This window comes from Doryrhamphus excisus, chromosome 10 (genome assembly GCF_030265055.1).
Source record: "Doryrhamphus excisus isolate RoL2022-K1 chromosome 10, RoL_Dexc_1.0, whole genome shotgun sequence".
Lineage (NCBI taxonomy): Eukaryota > Metazoa > Chordata > Actinopteri > Syngnathiformes > Syngnathidae > Doryrhamphus > Doryrhamphus excisus.
Genome location: NC_080475.1, coordinates 6,511,198 through 6,528,985, shown reverse-complemented (window position 1 = coordinate 6,528,985; position 17,788 = coordinate 6,511,198). Strand labels below are relative to the sequence as shown.

The following is a 17,788-nucleotide window of genomic DNA, read 5'->3' as shown; positions in this document are numbered from 1 at the left end:
CTCCTCCGCGGACATGATCTGACCACCTTCACCTGCTGTCTTAATATGGGCCACGGAGGTCCACTGAACTTTCTTCTCTCCTCATGATGCCACCACTGCGCATTTTCACTGGAATTTCCGCATCTTTGCACTGAAGTTTTTTTTTTTTTTTTTTTTTTTCTTATCGGAGGTACACGAACTTTTCAAAACATCAAAACAACTTTGGTTGCCCCCCAAATGGAGCTGAGAACATACCTGCTGTGCCTGGAGAGCATCCTGCTTCTTAAAGGTAATGTGTTCAACTACTGAACCTTAACGCAACACTGACTGCTGGTGTCAGGGGTGCTTCTCCAGAACTTCCAACCTGCACTATATTCCAATATATGAGCTGAGTGAGAACATCAAAGCACAGGAAGTGGAACCTGGACGCCATTAATAAGGAGCTGAGCTTCAAAGGATACTTTAGAACTTGTTTTTTTTTTTTTTTTTAGAGGGAATTGGACTCCATTCACTATAGTATGAACGTCTAAACCGTTTTAGACTTGACATGCTAACAGTTCTTTAGCAGGACCAGATGCCCGCGTCAAGGCCGCACTACTCGGCTGCCACCAGCAGAGGCGCTGTTGCTCTCTTTTGCCAATCATCCCCGATCATTACATCAGACATGAACACGTTCTAAAGATATACAATCAGATAAAAATAGAGTGGGTGGTGAAACTAGCCGTTAGCTATAGCGACCCATCTTTGGGTCCCCGGCCCACCAGTTGAGAAGGAAGAGCGTAACATACACCAGCTCCACCGGTGATGTCATCATGCCATGCCATGCCATGCCATGCCCAAGAGCATTAAGGCGGCACTAGATAGCAATGATGCTAACACTATATTAACACCATTGGAACACGTTGCCAGTCCGTGTCATGACAAATGACTACACAAGCTGTACACGGACTACTCTAAAGTATATGCCAGTACTTTATACAGTACTGTCCAAGTGATTAAAAACAATTTCTAATGGATAATGGCTCTCACTGTGGTTGGCTGGAGTCCCAAAGCTTTAGACAACCTTTATATATATGGCTATATATATATATATTAATTTCCAGGATGATAGATTTCAATTCATCGTGGTTATGTTTTAACAAGGGGGCGAAAGGGGTGGTAGTTGGGGGGGGGGGGGGGGGGGGGGGCTACACCGATTTTTCTCTCCCTTACTAATAACAAGTTTAATTTTGCATCAAGTGATTAAAAACCAAAAAAATGACTGAAATGTAAGAGCTTGATTATGATTATGGCCATTCCTTAAATTGCATATGTCAACATCATGAAACGCAACCCCCCCCCCCCCGTCTGCCCCCCCACCCCAGGCAGCAAAGAAACAGACCATTGTTGTCTCTAACATGAACGATGCAGCCGATAAGGAATCAGGCAGCAAACGTACATCAGAAGCCGGTAAAATTATGCTGTGCAAGGCGTGCTACCTGCCTGCACCCACCCACATACATGCACCCACCCACATGCACCCACCCACCCACACAGTTCATCTACAACCAGGGGTCGGGAACCTTTTTGGCTAAGAGAGCCATGAAGGCCCGATATTTTAAAATGTGTATCTGTGAGAGCCATATACATTTTGAATGCAATAAAATGTGTGCATTTTTATGTAAGACCAACAGTTTTAGATATAATGGGCTCTAATTACGTAGACCAGGCACACTACCCCACGCCAATGGGGTGTGGCCAGCAAACTTTGGTGAGCAGCGCAGTGTCTAATAATAATAATATTTACATTTACATGTTTTTTTGACATCTCAATGACCGAGGTAGAGTACCGCATTACCCAGTAATAATCAAGTTTTGGTGTTTGACCTGGAAAATATCATCAGGAAACATGGATATGGTTGGCCGTATTGCAGTAGAAAATAGATGGACAAATTAAAATGCATAAGAAAGTTGTTGATTTTGAATATTATTTTTAACAGTGATGTTTACTTTAAAATGTTAGCAAAAATGCATTTTTATTGTGGTAAGAACTTGAGAGCCAGATACAGTCATCAAAAGAGCCCTACCTGGCTCCCGAGCCATAGGTTCCCTACCTCTGATGTAGAGCATGAACAAGGTAGAATATATTATTTAAAAAGGAAAAAAGTATCTTCTGTTTCTACACTTAAGGCATATAATTAACCCTTTAGGTTATTGTTTTCATAACCTGGCTTTTAATTTAAGTCTTCCTATGTGTGTGTGTGTGTGTGTATGTGCATGCGTGTGTGTGTGTGTGTGTCATACAGGAGCATGTCGGTGAGCAAGTATTCCTGTTATGTTAATGTTTTCAGCAGCAGAGCTCCTGATGTCCTAAGCAGACCGACTCTGTTTTCCTTTACGGAGATGTCCTACATGCGTGTGTGTGTGTCTCATTCATGAATTCCGCTTGTTTTAATCTACCCGACTTTCATTCCCATACCCCCTCCATCCATCCCTCCATCACCGTCTTCCTTCTAATTCCACCCCCATTCCCCACGAGAGGGTGACAGATGAGAATAAAAGCATGGAGATAATGGAGAGAAAATGTGTGATGGAACGGGGAAAACTTTGGTGTATTTGAATAAAGAAATGGAATCCAGGTAAATGTGCCGCTGGGGTCGGAATTAAAAAGACATCAGGAGGGAAAAACGAGACTCTGACCTTTAGAAGACCCTCAATGGGATGAGAACATGCGCTGGAACCTACAAAGTCCGTCACTTCCAATTAATGGAGTTTTTCCATAATAATATGGATAAAGGCGGCACGGTGGTGGAGTGGTTAGCGCGCAGACCTCACGGCTAGGAGACCGGGGTTCAATTCCACCCTCGGGCATCTCTGTGTGGAGTTTGCATGTTCTCCCTGTGCATGCGTGGGTTTTTTCCTTCCACATTCCAAAAACATGCTAGGTTAATTTAGCGACTCCAAATTGTCCATAGGTATGAATGTGAGTGTGAATGGTTGTTTGTCTATATGTGCCCTGTGATTGGCTGGCCACCAGTCCAGGGTGTAACCCCGCCTCTCGCCCCAAGACAGCTGGGATAGGCTCCAGCACTCTTGTGAGAATAAGCGGTAGAAAATGAATGAGTTCTCCTCCTATTTTGTGTGGAAGTGGTAACTTCTTGGCTTCTTATTTTGTCTTTCCCCACCCTCGGCCATCTCTGTGTGTGTACTCTGGTTTCCTCCCACATTCCAAAAACATGCTAAATTAATTTAGCGACTCCAAATTGTCCATAGGTATGAATGTGAGTGTGAATGGTTGTTTGTCTATATGTGCCCTGTGATTGGCTGGCCACCAGTCCAGGGTGGACCCCGCCTCTCGCCCGAAGACAGCTGGGATAGGCTCCAGCACCCCTTGTGAGGATAAGCGGTAGAAAATGAATGAATGAATGAGTTCTCCTCCTATTTTGTGTGGAAGTGGTAACTTCTTGGCTTCTTATTTTGTCTTTCCCCACCCTCGGCCATCTCTGTGTGTGTACTCCGGTTTCCTCTCACATTCCAAAAACATGCTAGGTTAATTTAGCGACTCCAAATTGTCCATAGGTATGAATGTGAGTGTGAATGGTTGTTTGTCTATATGTGCCCTGTGATTGGCTGGCCACCAGTCCAGGGTGGACCCCGCCTCTCTCCAACCATACACCCTCGGCAGCATCGCCCGGAGCCCAACGTGTGGTTAAAGAATCTTGACTTGATAAATGTTTGCAGCCAGTCGTCATGGTGACGGGCGGTGAGACAGGCTGTGGTACAGTGTCATATATACTCAATGAAAGCGGCGGGAGGGGGTGTAGGCGAGGGGGGGTCTGGTGGCGTGGCGTGGGGTGGGGTGGGGTGTGCGGCGTACAGAAAGAGGCCATTTATGGCTTGCGAGAGTTTGAACGTCTCAGGCGGACGAAGGAGGCAACACAAAGCTGGGTGTGGATGTGACCACAAGAAAAGGCGAGGGGGGGTGTGGATGTGACCACAAGAAAAGGCGAGGGGGGGTGTGGATGTGACCACAAGAAAAGTGGGTGGGGGGGGGTGGGGGTAGCAGGGAAGAACCTGTTCTAAAACAGGCGCTCAAAGAGAAGCTTCAGTGCAGCGTTCCCCTCGGAGAAGAAGCCTTCGGAACATCTGTGTGGAATCACAAGGATGGCTCCGACCCATTCCGAGCCGCTTGAGGTTTGGACGCGTACACGGAGCGGAGCGCTACTTGGAAGCCACGCGGCTAACCGAAGAGAAGAAGACGTGCGTTGGAGTGGAGATGTGTAGCGTCGAACTAGCAAACATATCCGCTTTCACTCCTGATTGGAATGCCGTGTTTGTGGCTGAGTGGATATGCGGCGTGACGTGCTGCGTAATCACCACGGCCCGGTTCCGCTCGCGTTCAAGGCCTACTTGGCTCCACTGGCATGGCCGTTACATATGTACACCTCCCCCGACTGTACGCCATGCACGGACCCGCATGTTGAAAACCGCAAGAGAAACACAATCAGCCCACATTCAATACAAGATGACTTCCATCGCATGTTCTCCTTTCTTGTACTTCTAGAACAATGTTTTACTTTGACTTACGTGGAATACACATTCAAAGGAAAAGTACACTTTTGGGGAATTTTGCCCGTCACATATCGAAATTAAGAGTATTCCTGGATTCGTCGATAACATATATATATATGGAAATATGTCGAATGAAATATTATCAGCTATGGTACAGAAGTACAAAATGTGTGTAGCCAACACCCAAGCCTGTTTCCATCACTGGAAAAATAATTATCCTAATGGTAAATTATGAGATAGAAAGTTGAAATTACGAGACATATATTCGAAATTATGAGATAAGTCAAAATTTTGAGATAAGAAAGTCATAATAATGAGATAAAAAGTCAAAATTACGGGCTAGAAAGTCGATAGGTCGTCTATTTCGACTTTTTATCTCATTATTATGACTTTCTCATCTCAAAATTTTGACTTCTCATAATTTTGACTTTTTATCTCATTATTATGACTTTATCTCAAAATTTCGACTTATCTCATAATTTCGACTTTTTATCTCATTATTATGACTTTCTCAAAATTTCGACTTCTCATAATTTTGACTTTTTATCTCATTATTATGACTTTATCTCAAAATTTCGACTTCTCAAAATTTCGACTTTCTATCTCATAATTTCAACTTTCTATCTCATAATTTCAACTTTCTATCTCATAATTTCAACTTTCTATCTCATTATTATGACTTTCTTATCTCAAAATTTCGACTTCTCATAATTTTGACTTTTTATCTCATTATTATGACCTTCTTATCTCAAAAATTTGACATCTCATAATTTTGACTTTTTTATCTCATTATTATGACTATCTCAAAATTTCGACTTCTCATAATTTTGACTTTTTATCTCATTATTATGACTTTATCTCAAAATTTCGACTTCTCATAATTTCGACTTTTTATCTCATTATTATGACTTTTTCTAAAAAATTCGACTTCTCATAATTTTGACTTTTTATCTCATTATTATGACTTTCTCATCTCAAAATTTCGACTTCTCATAATTTTTACTTTTTATCTCATTATTATGACTTTCTTATCTCAAAATTTCGACTTCTCATAATTTTTACTTTTTATCTCATTATTATGACTTTTTCTCAAAATTTCGACTTCTCATAATTTTGACTTTTTATCTCATTATTATGACTTTCTCATCTCAAAATTTCGACTTCATAATTTTTACTTTTTATCTCATTATTATGACTTTCTTATCTCAAAATTTCGACTTCTCATAATTAATCAAACATTTGAGTGTAACACCACTATTTCTGTCACTACTCATTCAGATGATGTCATAGGTCATAGGTCAAAAGAAGGTCATATCAGTCCAAAGTGCACCAGGAAGTAAGAGCCAGTGTATTCCACCAGAAGAGTTACGTCATCCTGACACCTCCGCACCATAAATAAAGTTTTTTCCAGATGTGTTAGAACTCTCATTGGCCTAAAAAGCAGATAGCGACGTATTGTGTTCCTCTTTGGGTTCCCGTTCCCGCCCCCGTGTTGCCAGCAGAACTGGTGAGTTCAGCGGCAACACTGGGCGGTTACCACAGCAAACAAGACCATTCCGTGGTCCAAGACCGTGATGAGTTATTGATTTGGAGGTCAAGCCACGTAATGACTAACTCTCATTGACTTAAACACGTCCATTTAGCATCAATCATTGTCACACATTTTAGCCTGCAAAACATCAAATATGGATTCTGGACAAAAGAACCTTTAGAACATCCATGGACTCTTCTGGAGAAACTCTAATTGTGGAAAAGAGGTCAGATTAGACTCAGCTGAAGAACATGTGTCCATCATGGAAGCAGTATTATAAACACATAACACGTAAGCTAAACTCTTATTTCCAAGTGACGCAAGGCATGCTGGGTAGTCCAACTTGAGCTATGAACAATAAAACAATAAAACATTAGCTATGACGACTATGTCAACATCCCTCTTGTTTACTTCCCTGACGACCTCAACATATTTTCCAATCAAGCACCAAAGAGAAAAAAAACAAAAACTACCCAGCATGCCTTGCGGCAGGATACATGGGTGTCATTTTGGTACGGGTATTGTACATACATATGTATTTGTACGCCCACATGGTGCAGTAAATATTACGCAACGCGTCACACGTGTTTAGATCGCCTTTTTGTACAAGCCACAAATTCCATCGGACTACTTCCTGTTCGACTCCAGCGTGCCACAATAGCACCGACAAGTCATAAACCCGAATACAGCTTCGATGGTAAACAATGGTGGGCCAGATTAAGATGCTCGGCGGGCCTGAGATGGCCCGCGGGCCGCAGTTTGCCTAGCCCTGCTACACCAAAATCCCCAGACATTCATTAAAAAATATATTCGCGCCAGGAAGTCAACACTTGAATGTCATTTCCATCCAATTGAATCAACTGTGCTGGTATACAGTATACACGGCAATACCATTTATGTCCAGCAGAGGTCACTGTTGTCCCATTAAAAAAAATAATCCTAGATAGCCCGCTTGCTAGCTACTGTAGATCGATAGATATATAAATATAGATACCGTTAAATAAAATGACAAAGTGTTTTTGACTAGTACTGGACTTTGTAGACGATTTAGGATTGACATTAAAAAAAAAACAAACTTATTCTGTACATTTCCAGTCATTCGCCATGGTACTTTTGCACACATATACTTAAGAAAGCCGCAAGTGACGAAAGCAATGCAAATAAGAGGAGAGAGAGAGAGAGATGTTGTTCTACCAGCCAGCATGGACCAGCCAGGACAAATGCTCTCATTCATCCCCAAGGTGAGGGTCTCCTAACGGCAGGGCGCACCTACAGGCTCCTGTGATGCATTTGAGAAGACAATGAGCGAGAGGGGGAGCACGGCCAGGAGAACCTTCTCAGAGGATCGCACTTGCGGCTTGATGGGACTCACACCGGGGAGGTGTTACTCCTCCGCGGACATGATCTGACCACCTTCACCTGCTGTCTTAATATGGGCCACGGAGGTCCACTGAACTTTCTTCTCTCCTCATGATGCCACCACTGCGCATTTTCACTGGAATTTCCGCATCTTTGCACTGAAGTTTTTTTTTTTTTTTTTTTTTTTCTTATCGGAGGTACACGAACTTTTCAAAACATCAAAACAACTTTGGTTGCCCCCCAAATGGAGCTGAGAACATACCTGCTGTGCCTGGAGAGCATCCTGCTTCTTAAAGGTAATGTGTTCAACTACTGAACCTTAACGCAACACTGACTGCTGGTGTCAGGGGTGCTTCTCCAGAACTTCCAACCTGCACTATATTCCAATATATGAGCTGAGTGAGAACATCAAAGCACAGGAAGTGGAACCTGGACGCCATTAATAAGGAGCTGAGCTTCAAAGGATACTTTAGAACTTGTTTTTTTTTTTTTTTTTAGAGGGAATTGGACTCCATTCACTATAGTATGAACGTCTAAACCGTTTTAGACTTGACATGCTAACAGTTCTTTAGCAGGACCAGATGCCCGCGTCAAGGCCGCACTACTCGGCTGCCACCAGCAGAGGCGCTGTTGCTCTCTTTTGCCAATCATCCCCGATCATTACATCAGACATGAACACGTTCTAAAGATATACAATCAGATAAAAATAGAGTGGGTGGTGAAACTAGCCGTTAGCTATAGCGACCCATCTTTGGGTCCCCGGCCCACCAGTTGAGAAGGAAGAGCGTAACATACACCAGCTCCACCGGTGATGTCATCATGCCATGCCATGCCATGCCATGCCCAAGAGCATTAAGGCGGCACTAGATAGCAATGATGCTAACACTATATTAACACCATTGGAACACGTTGCCAGTCCGTGTCATGACAAATGACTACACAAGCTGTACACGGACTACTCTAAAGTATATGCCAGTACTTTATACAGTACTGTCCAAGTGATTAAAAACAATTTCTAATGGATAATGGCTCTCACTGTGGTTGGCTGGAGTCCCAAAGCTTTAGACAACCTTTATATATATGGCTATATATATATATATTAATTTCCAGGATGATAGATTTCAATTCATCGTGGTTATGTTTTAACAAGGGGGCGAAAGGGGTGGTAGTTGGGGGGGGGGGGGGGGGGGGGGGGCTACACCGATTTTTCTCTCCCTTACTAATAACAAGTTTAATTTTGCATCAAGTGATTAAAAACCAAAAAAATGACTGAAATGTAAGAGCTTGATTATGATTATGGCCATTCCTTAAATTGCATATGTCAACATCATGAAACGCAACCCCCCCCCCCCCGTCTGCCCCCCCACCCCAGGCAGCAAAGAAACAGACCATTGTTGTCTCTAACATGAACGATGCAGCCGATAAGGAATCAGGCAGCAAACGTACATCAGAAGCCGGTAAAATTATGCTGTGCAAGGCGTGCTACCTGCCTGCACCCACCCACATACATGCACCCACCCACATGCACCCACCCACCCACACAGTTCATCTACAACCAGGGGTCGGGAACCTTTTTGGCTAAGAGAGCCATGAAGGCCCGATATTTTAAAATGTGTATCTGTGAGAGCCATATACATTTTGAATGCAATAAAATGTGTGCATTTTTATGTAAGACCAACAGTTTTAGATATAATGGGCTCTAATTACGTAGACCAGGCACACTACCCCACGCCAATGGGGTGTGGCCAGCAAACTTTGGTGAGCAGCGCAGTGTCTAATAATAATAATATTTACATTTACATGTTTTTTTGACATCTCAATGACCGAGGTAGAGTACCGCATTACCCAGTAATAATCAAGTTTTGGTGTTTGACCTGGAAAATATCATCAGGAAACATGGATATGGTTGGCCGTATTGCAGTAGAAAATAGATGGACAAATTAAAATGCATAAGAAAGTTGTTGATTTTGAATATTATTTTTAACAGTGATGTTTACTTTAAAATGTTAGCAAAAATGCATTTTTATTGTGGTAAGAACTTGAGAGCCAGATACAGTCATCAAAAGAGCCCTACCTGGCTCCCGAGCCATAGGTTCCCTACCTCTGATGTAGAGCATGAACAAGGTAGAATATATTATTTAAAAAGGAAAAAAGTATCTTCTGTTTCTACACTTAAGGCATATAATTAACCCTTTAGGTTATTGTTTTCATAACCTGGCTTTTAATTTAAGTCTTCCTATGTGTGTGTGTGTGTGTGTATGTGCATGCGTGTGTGTGTGTGTGTGTCATACAGGAGCATGTCGGTGAGCAAGTATTCCTGTTATGTTAATGTTTTCAGCAGCAGAGCTCCTGATGTCCTAAGCAGACCGACTCTGTTTTCCTTTACGGAGATGTCCTACATGCGTGTGTGTGTGTCTCATTCATGAATTCCGCTTGTTTTAATCTACCCGACTTTCATTCCCATACCCCCTCCATCCATCCCTCCATCACCGTCTTCCTTCTAATTCCACCCCCATTCCCCACGAGAGGGTGACAGATGAGAATAAAAGCATGGAGATAATGGAGAGAAAATGTGTGATGGAACGGGGAAAACTTTGGTGTATTTGAATAAAGAAATGGAATCCAGGTAAATGTGCCGCTGGGGTCGGAATTAAAAAGACATCAGGAGGGAAAAACGAGACTCTGACCTTTAGAAGACCCTCAATGGGATGAGAACATGCGCTGGAACCTACAAAGTCCGTCACTTCCAATTAATGGAGTTTTTCCATAATAATATGGATAAAGGCGGCACGGTGGTGGAGTGGTTAGCGCGCAGACCTCACGGCTAGGAGACCGGGGTTCAATTCCACCCTCGGGCATCTCTGTGTGGAGTTTGCATGTTCTCCCTGTGCATGCGTGGGTTTTTTCCTTCCACATTCCAAAAACATGCTAGGTTAATTTAGCGACTCCAAATTGTCCATAGGTATGAATGTGAGTGTGAATGGTTGTTTGTCTATATGTGCCCTGTGATTGGCTGGCCACCAGTCCAGGGTGTAACCCCGCCTCTCGCCCCAAGACAGCTGGGATAGGCTCCAGCACTCTTGTGAGAATAAGCGGTAGAAAATGAATGAGTTCTCCTCCTATTTTGTGTGGAAGTGGTAACTTCTTGGCTTCTTATTTTGTCTTTCCCCACCCTCGGCCATCTCTGTGTGTGTACTCTGGTTTCCTCCCACATTCCAAAAACATGCTAAATTAATTTAGCGACTCCAAATTGTCCATAGGTATGAATGTGAGTGTGAATGGTTGTTTGTCTATATGTGCCCTGTGATTGGCTGGCCACCAGTCCAGGGTGGACCCCGCCTCTCGCCCGAAGACAGCTGGGATAGGCTCCAGCACCCCTTGTGAGGATAAGCGGTAGAAAATGAATGAATGAATGAGTTCTCCTCCTATTTTGTGTGGAAGTGGTAACTTCTTGGCTTCTTATTTTGTCTTTCCCCACCCTCGGCCATCTCTGTGTGTGTACTCCGGTTTCCTCTCACATTCCAAAAACATGCTAGGTTAATTTAGCGACTCCAAATTGTCCATAGGTATGAATGTGAGTGTGAATGGTTGTTTGTCTATATGTGCCCTGTGATTGGCTGGCCACCAGTCCAGGGTGGACCCCGCCTCTCTCCAACCATACACCCTCGGCAGCATCGCCCGGAGCCCAACGTGTGGTTAAAGAATCTTGACTTGATAAATGTTTGCAGCCAGTCGTCATGGTGACGGGCGGTGAGACAGGCTGTGGTACAGTGTCATATATACTCAATGAAAGCGGCGGGAGGGGGTGTAGGCGAGGGGGGGTCTGGTGGCGTGGCGTGGGGTGGGGTGGGGTGTGCGGCGTACAGAAAGAGGCCATTTATGGCTTGCGAGAGTTTGAACGTCTCAGGCGGACGAAGGAGGCAACACAAAGCTGGGTGTGGATGTGACCACAAGAAAAGGCGAGGGGGGGTGTGGATGTGACCACAAGAAAAGGCGAGGGGGGGTGTGGATGTGACCACAAGAAAAGTGGGTGGGGGGGGGTGGGGGTAGCAGGGAAGAACCTGTTCTAAAACAGGCGCTCAAAGAGAAGCTTCAGTGCAGCGTTCCCCTCGGAGAAGAAGCCTTCGGAACATCTGTGTGGAATCACAAGGATGGCTCCGACCCATTCCGAGCCGCTTGAGGTTTGGACGCGTACACGGAGCGGAGCGCTACTTGGAAGCCACGCGGCTAACCGAAGAGAAGAAGACGTGCGTTGGAGTGGAGATGTGTAGCGTCGAACTAGCAAACATATCCGCTTTCACTCCTGATTGGAATGCCGTGTTTGTGGCTGAGTGGATATGCGGCGTGACGTGCTGCGTAATCACCACGGCCCGGTTCCGCTCGCGTTCAAGGCCTACTTGGCTCCACTGGCATGGCCGTTACATATGTACACCTCCCCCGACTGTACGCCATGCACGGACCCGCATGTTGAAAACCGCAAGAGAAACACAATCAGCCCACATTCAATACAAGATGACTTCCATCGCATGTTCTCCTTTCTTGTACTTCTAGAACAATGTTTTACTTTGACTTACGTGGAATACACATTCAAAGGAAAAGTACACTTTTGGGGAATTTTGCCCGTCACATATCGAAATTAAGAGTATTCCTGGATTCGTCGATAACATATATATATATGGAAATATGTCGAATGAAATATTATCAGCTATGGTACAGAAGTACAAAATGTGTGTAGCCAACACCCAAGCCTGTTTCCATCACTGGAAAAATAATTATCCTAATGGTAAATTATGAGATAGAAAGTTGAAATTACGAGACATATATTCGAAATTATGAGATAAGTCAAAATTTTGAGATAAGAAAGTCATAATAATGAGATAAAAAGTCAAAATTACGGGCTAGAAAGTCGATAGGTCGTCTATTTCGACTTTTTATCTCATTATTATGACTTTCTCATCTCAAAATTTTGACTTCTCATAATTTTGACTTTTTATCTCATTATTATGACTTTATCTCAAAATTTCGACTTATCTCATAATTTCGACTTTTTATCTCATTATTATGACTTTCTCAAAATTTCGACTTCTCATAATTTTGACTTTTTATCTCATTATTATGACTTTATCTCAAAATTTCGACTTCTCAAAATTTCGACTTTCTATCTCATAATTTCAACTTTCTATCTCATAATTTCAACTTTCTATCTCATAATTTCAACTTTCTATCTCATTATTATGACTTTCTTATCTCAAAATTTCGACTTCTCATAATTTTGACTTTTTATCTCATTATTATGACCTTCTTATCTCAAAAATTTGACATCTCATAATTTTGACTTTTTTATCTCATTATTATGACTATCTCAAAATTTCGACTTCTCATAATTTTGACTTTTTATCTCATTATTATGACTTTATCTCAAAATTTCGACTTCTCATAATTTCGACTTTTTATCTCATTATTATGACTTTTTCTAAAAAATTCGACTTCTCATAATTTTGACTTTTTATCTCATTATTATGACTTTCTCATCTCAAAATTTCGACTTCTCATAATTTTTACTTTTTATCTCATTATTATGACTTTCTTATCTCAAAATTTCGACTTCTCATAATTTTTACTTTTTATCTCATTATTATGACTTTTTCTCAAAATTTCGACTTCTCATAATTTTGACTTTTTATCTCATTATTATGACTTTCTCATCTCAAAATTTCGACTTCATAATTTTTACTTTTTATCTCATTATTATGACTTTCTTATCTCAAAATTTCGACTTCTCATAATTTTTACTTTTTATCTCATTATTATGACTTTATCTCAAAATTTCGACTTTTTATCTCATAATTTCGACTTTTTATCTCATAATTTTGACTTTTTATCTCATAATTTCAACTTTCTATCTCATTATGACTTTCTTATCTCAAAATTTCGACTTCTCATAATTTTGACTTTTTATCTCATTATGACTTTATCTCAAAATTTCGACTTCTCAAAATTTCGACTTTTTATCTCGTAATTTCAACTTTCTATCTCATTATTTTGACTTTTTATCCCATTATTTTGACTTACCATTGGGATAATTTTTTTTTTCCCAGTGGCGGAAACGGGCTTCCATAACCATTAGAATGAACACATGACATGTAGCCAGCAGGTGTACCTAATGTAGTGGCCTTTCCCGTGCACGTTGAGCACATTCAAACGACTGAAATGTTGTCATGAGCCAATGGGTTTCCTTCACCCAGATGGTCGTCTGACAGCCATCTTGCTGCTCTTCGCCGCCTCTCCTGCCCAATGAAGGGGCGTCTTGTGTGTCTCAACAGGGGGCCCACTATGCTACCGCCGACACGCCCTTGCCTCCTCTTTCCTTCCTTCCTTACCTTCAGACTGAACTCCCTTCTTCCCCTCAGAAATGCTCTGTTTATCCACGCTTTCACCCTCCTCCTCCTCCTCTTCCTCCTCCTCTTCCTCCTCTTTGCCAGCCCGCCCTACCAAAGCGTAGACAGAAAGTCATAAATCAACATGATGCTGTCGTTGTGCATTCATGCTTTGCACTGCCGTATTTTGCCCAGGAACCTTAGTTTGCTTACCATTTGTTTCCCGGTAAGAAGTTTACATAAGCGTATTGTATGTATACAATATGTATGAAGTATTTGGATGGTGATTGGATAGTAAAAGTACTTTCTCTTACCGTCTCGGGTGTTCCTTTTCTCTGGTTTCCCTTCCAAATGGCAAAATCCTTTGCACCAAAATGAAACTGCCATCATCTCTGGATGGCAAAGGCAAAAAGGCTTTCTCTCTTTGATCGCCGTGGCGTTGATTAGCTGCATAAGCTAGGCCTCTCGTAGCATAGTGAGTCGCTTTTACACAGGAAGTAGTTTTAAACCTCCCATGCAACAAAAGAGTCAAACGGGAGACTCAAAAAATGAGCCGGAGGATCCGATTGGCTGTCCGTCAAGGGACCATGGTCGACCCAAAGGAAGGTTGGTCCTGGTGCCGAGCGCAGTCCAACGACATCGGACTCCATCTGCAAGAGGTTTTTAAGAAGAGAAAATCATAATAATCATAAATTATGATAATTATAATGGAATAAAAGGATAATATATGAACAAAACCATCCATTCAATTGCTTTGTTTCTTATGAACGGCTTTGAGTGGTCACTTGTTGCTAGGCAGAATTCACTGTGGTTAAAAAAAAGAGCAGAGTGGGCTATCTCTCGGCCAGCTTTGTACTTACTTACATATTGACAACCTGATTCCGGTGCGGTTTTCCCGGTTTTCCAGGCCTGTGCCAGTGCTTCAACATCGACGTGAAGCATCCTCGCATCTTCAGCGGCTCAGACCACGCCCTCTTCGGCTTCTCCGTGTTGCAGCATGACACAGAAGGAGAGAAATCGTAAGTCAAAATCGAAACGTGCGGCTTTTTTGACATGACAAGAAATGCCCCCTAACCCCCCCGGTGCAGAATGCTGGTGGGCGCTCCTTGGGACGGCCCCCCCAATAACAGGAAGGGGGACGTGTACCGGTGCACCGTGGGCGTGGACAGCGAATCAAACTGCAGCAAAATGAATTTAGGTGAACGTCCCAACCGATGAGAAGAACATCTTGGTGTCTCCTCATCTCACCTCAGCTTCCACGTCTCCTTCAGGTGACACGGCCTTCCAGAACATATCCAAGAACCTGAAGAACTCTCACCTGGGGATGACCCTGACTCCGGACTCACCCGATGGCCTCCTGGTACGTGTGGGCCTCCGTCGTGTATTAGCTTGTCACTCAACGGCAAAACAGTCAATATCCTGTTGCGCAATCGTTCCACCACAAGTTTCCCTTCCCTTCCACTTTCTATCTTATTTCAACTTTATCTCAAAATTTTGACGTTTTATCTCGTAATTTTGACTTTTTATCTCATTATTTCAACTTTCTATCTCGTTATTTTGACTTTCTAGCTCATAATTTTGACTTTCTTATCTCAAAATTTCAACTTTTTAATCTCAAAATTTCGATTTTTTTATCCTGTAATCTCGTAATTTCACGACAAATTTCCCTTCCCTTCGACTTTCTATCTTGTTATTTCAACTTTATGTCAAAATTTTGACTTTTTATCTCATTATTTCAACTTTCTATTTCGTTTTTTCAACTTTATCTCGTAATTTTGACTTTTTATCTCGTTATTTCAACTTTCTATCTCGTTATTTTGACTTTCTAGCTCATAATTTTGACTTTCTTATCTCAAAATTTCAACTTTTTAATCTCAAAATTTCGATTTTTTTATCCTGTAATCTCGTAATTTCATGACAAATTTCCCTTCCCTTCGACTTTCTATCTTGTTATTTCAACTTTATGTCAAAATTTTGACTTTTTATCTCATTATTTCAACTTTCTATTTCGTTTTTTGACTTTCTAGCTCATAATTTTGACTTTATCTTAAAATTTTGACTTTTTAATCTCAAAATTTCGATTTTTTAATCTCGAGATTTCAATTTTTTAACCCGTAATCTCATAATTTCACGACAAGTTTCCCTTCCCTTCGACTTTCTATCTTATTTCAACTTTATCTCAAAATTTTGACTTTTTATCTCGTAATTTTGACTTTTTATCTCATTATTTAGACTTTCTATCTCGTTATTTTGACTTTCTAGCTCATAATTTTGACTTTCTTATCTCAAAATTTTGACTTTTTAATCTCAAAATTTCGATTTTTTAATCTCGAGATTTCAATTTTTTAATCTCGAGATTTCAATTTTTTAACCCGTAATCTCGTAATTTCCCGACAAGTTTCCCTTCCCTTTGACATTCTATCTTATTTCAACTTTATCTCAAAATTTTGACTTTTTAATCTCGTAATTTTGACTTTTTATCTCATTATTTCGACATTCTATCTCATTATCTTGACTTTCTAGCTCATAATTTCGACTTTCTTATCTCAAAATTTCGATTTTTTAATCTCAAAATTTCGATTTTTTTATCTCGAGATTTCAATTTTTTAACCCGTAATCTCGTAATTTCACGACAAGTTTCCCTTCCCTTCGACTTTCTATCTTATTTCAACTTTATCTCAAAATTTTGACTTTTTAATCTCGTAATTTTGACTTTTTATCTCATTATTTCGACATTCTATCTCATTATTTTGACTTTCTAGCTCATAATTTCGACTTTCTTATCTCAAAATTTTGACTTTTTAATCTCAAAATTTCCATTTTTGAGATCTCGTAATTTCACAACAAATTCCACTTCCTGCTTGCTGTGGAGCGCTATTACATGGGAACGATGCAAGCTGAGCTCTTAGAAAATACATTTTAATACGGCTTTTCCAAACATGAGCACTTTTATTGTGTAGTTGTGTCAGCTCCTCTTTTTGACGAACGCGCAAAAAAATGTAAACTATGTATAAATATATATTTGGTAGTGAATAAATTATTAATACCCTACAGCCCCGAATATAAGACAACAAACATTTTCTGTATTTTATCCAGTAAATACGCTATGGAACGCTTTGTCTTTGCCCACGAATAACATTCCCAATTCCCAATTCCTCCCGTTGTGAGACCACCTTCTCACATCGAGACCGCTGTAAAAGCGTGCGGGCGTGTAATGTTGCGTGTCAACGACCCTCGCCGGGTTTTGTATCACGGAGCAGGGGGCTTGTTTCTCCAGACGCCCGCCAACTTCTCTGTGCTGCCGCAGCTCGGCGGTTTATAGTCCACGAAAAGCCGGCCAGCTAACCAGCTAATGTCCATGTGGGTGTTTTTCTTGAGGCCGCTACTCGGGTCTATAACAGGCTCGGAATGTGTCTCCGGCCTTTTGTTAATGACAGACCTGCAAAAAGCCATCGCACCTCTGTTGATGTTCTTTCTTTTGCCCCTCCCCCCCCCCCCTCCATCCCATCATCAACTTATCGACTTTCTCTAATGATAGGGCCAAAAAAGACAGGATGTTTCTCTTTCTCTTCTGCAAGTTATCCTTCTGTTCTTTGCTGGTCTTTCCTCGGCTCACTTAGATCCAAATTAGACCCGACCGGTCTGCCAATATGACAACAATAGTCCCCCACTTGCTTCAACTTCCCCCAAACCACATTATTGTGTTTTTTCCATGACTTGCTCCCTTCTCGGGGCTGCTTTTAACTCCTCGTCTGTCCTTATTTAGTCACTTTTTACTCTTTTAGCCACCAACAGTTCAACACTTTTCATTGGAATCATTACAACTTAGAAATCAAACCTTCGAAGTACCAATACACTTTTACACCGAGCAATTTCATTTTAGACATTTTCCCAACACAACTAGTCACCTTTTATACTTGCATTACCTCATTTAGTGGATATAAGAAGTAATAATAACTCACGTTAGCATTGCGAAAGTACCTTGTAGTAT

At 41.5% G+C, this 17,788-nt stretch overlaps 1 protein-coding gene across 3 annotated transcripts in view; it reads right to left on the bottom strand.

The window, feature by feature from the left end:
* The window catches only part of ciarta (circadian associated repressor of transcription a), a 104,936-nt gene that overhangs the window by 64,632 nt on the left and 22,516 nt on the right, over positions 1-17,788 (bottom strand). For all 3 annotated transcript variants that reach the window (XM_058083473.1, XM_058083475.1, XM_058083474.1), the window contains 3 exons: positions 14,662-14,777; positions 14,112-14,447; positions 13,801-13,908 (listed from right to left, as the gene is read on the bottom strand). The gene's annotated coding sequence lies outside the window, so the exon portion shown is untranslated. The remainder of the gene's footprint in view (positions 1-13,800; positions 13,909-14,111; positions 14,448-14,661; positions 14,778-17,788) is intronic.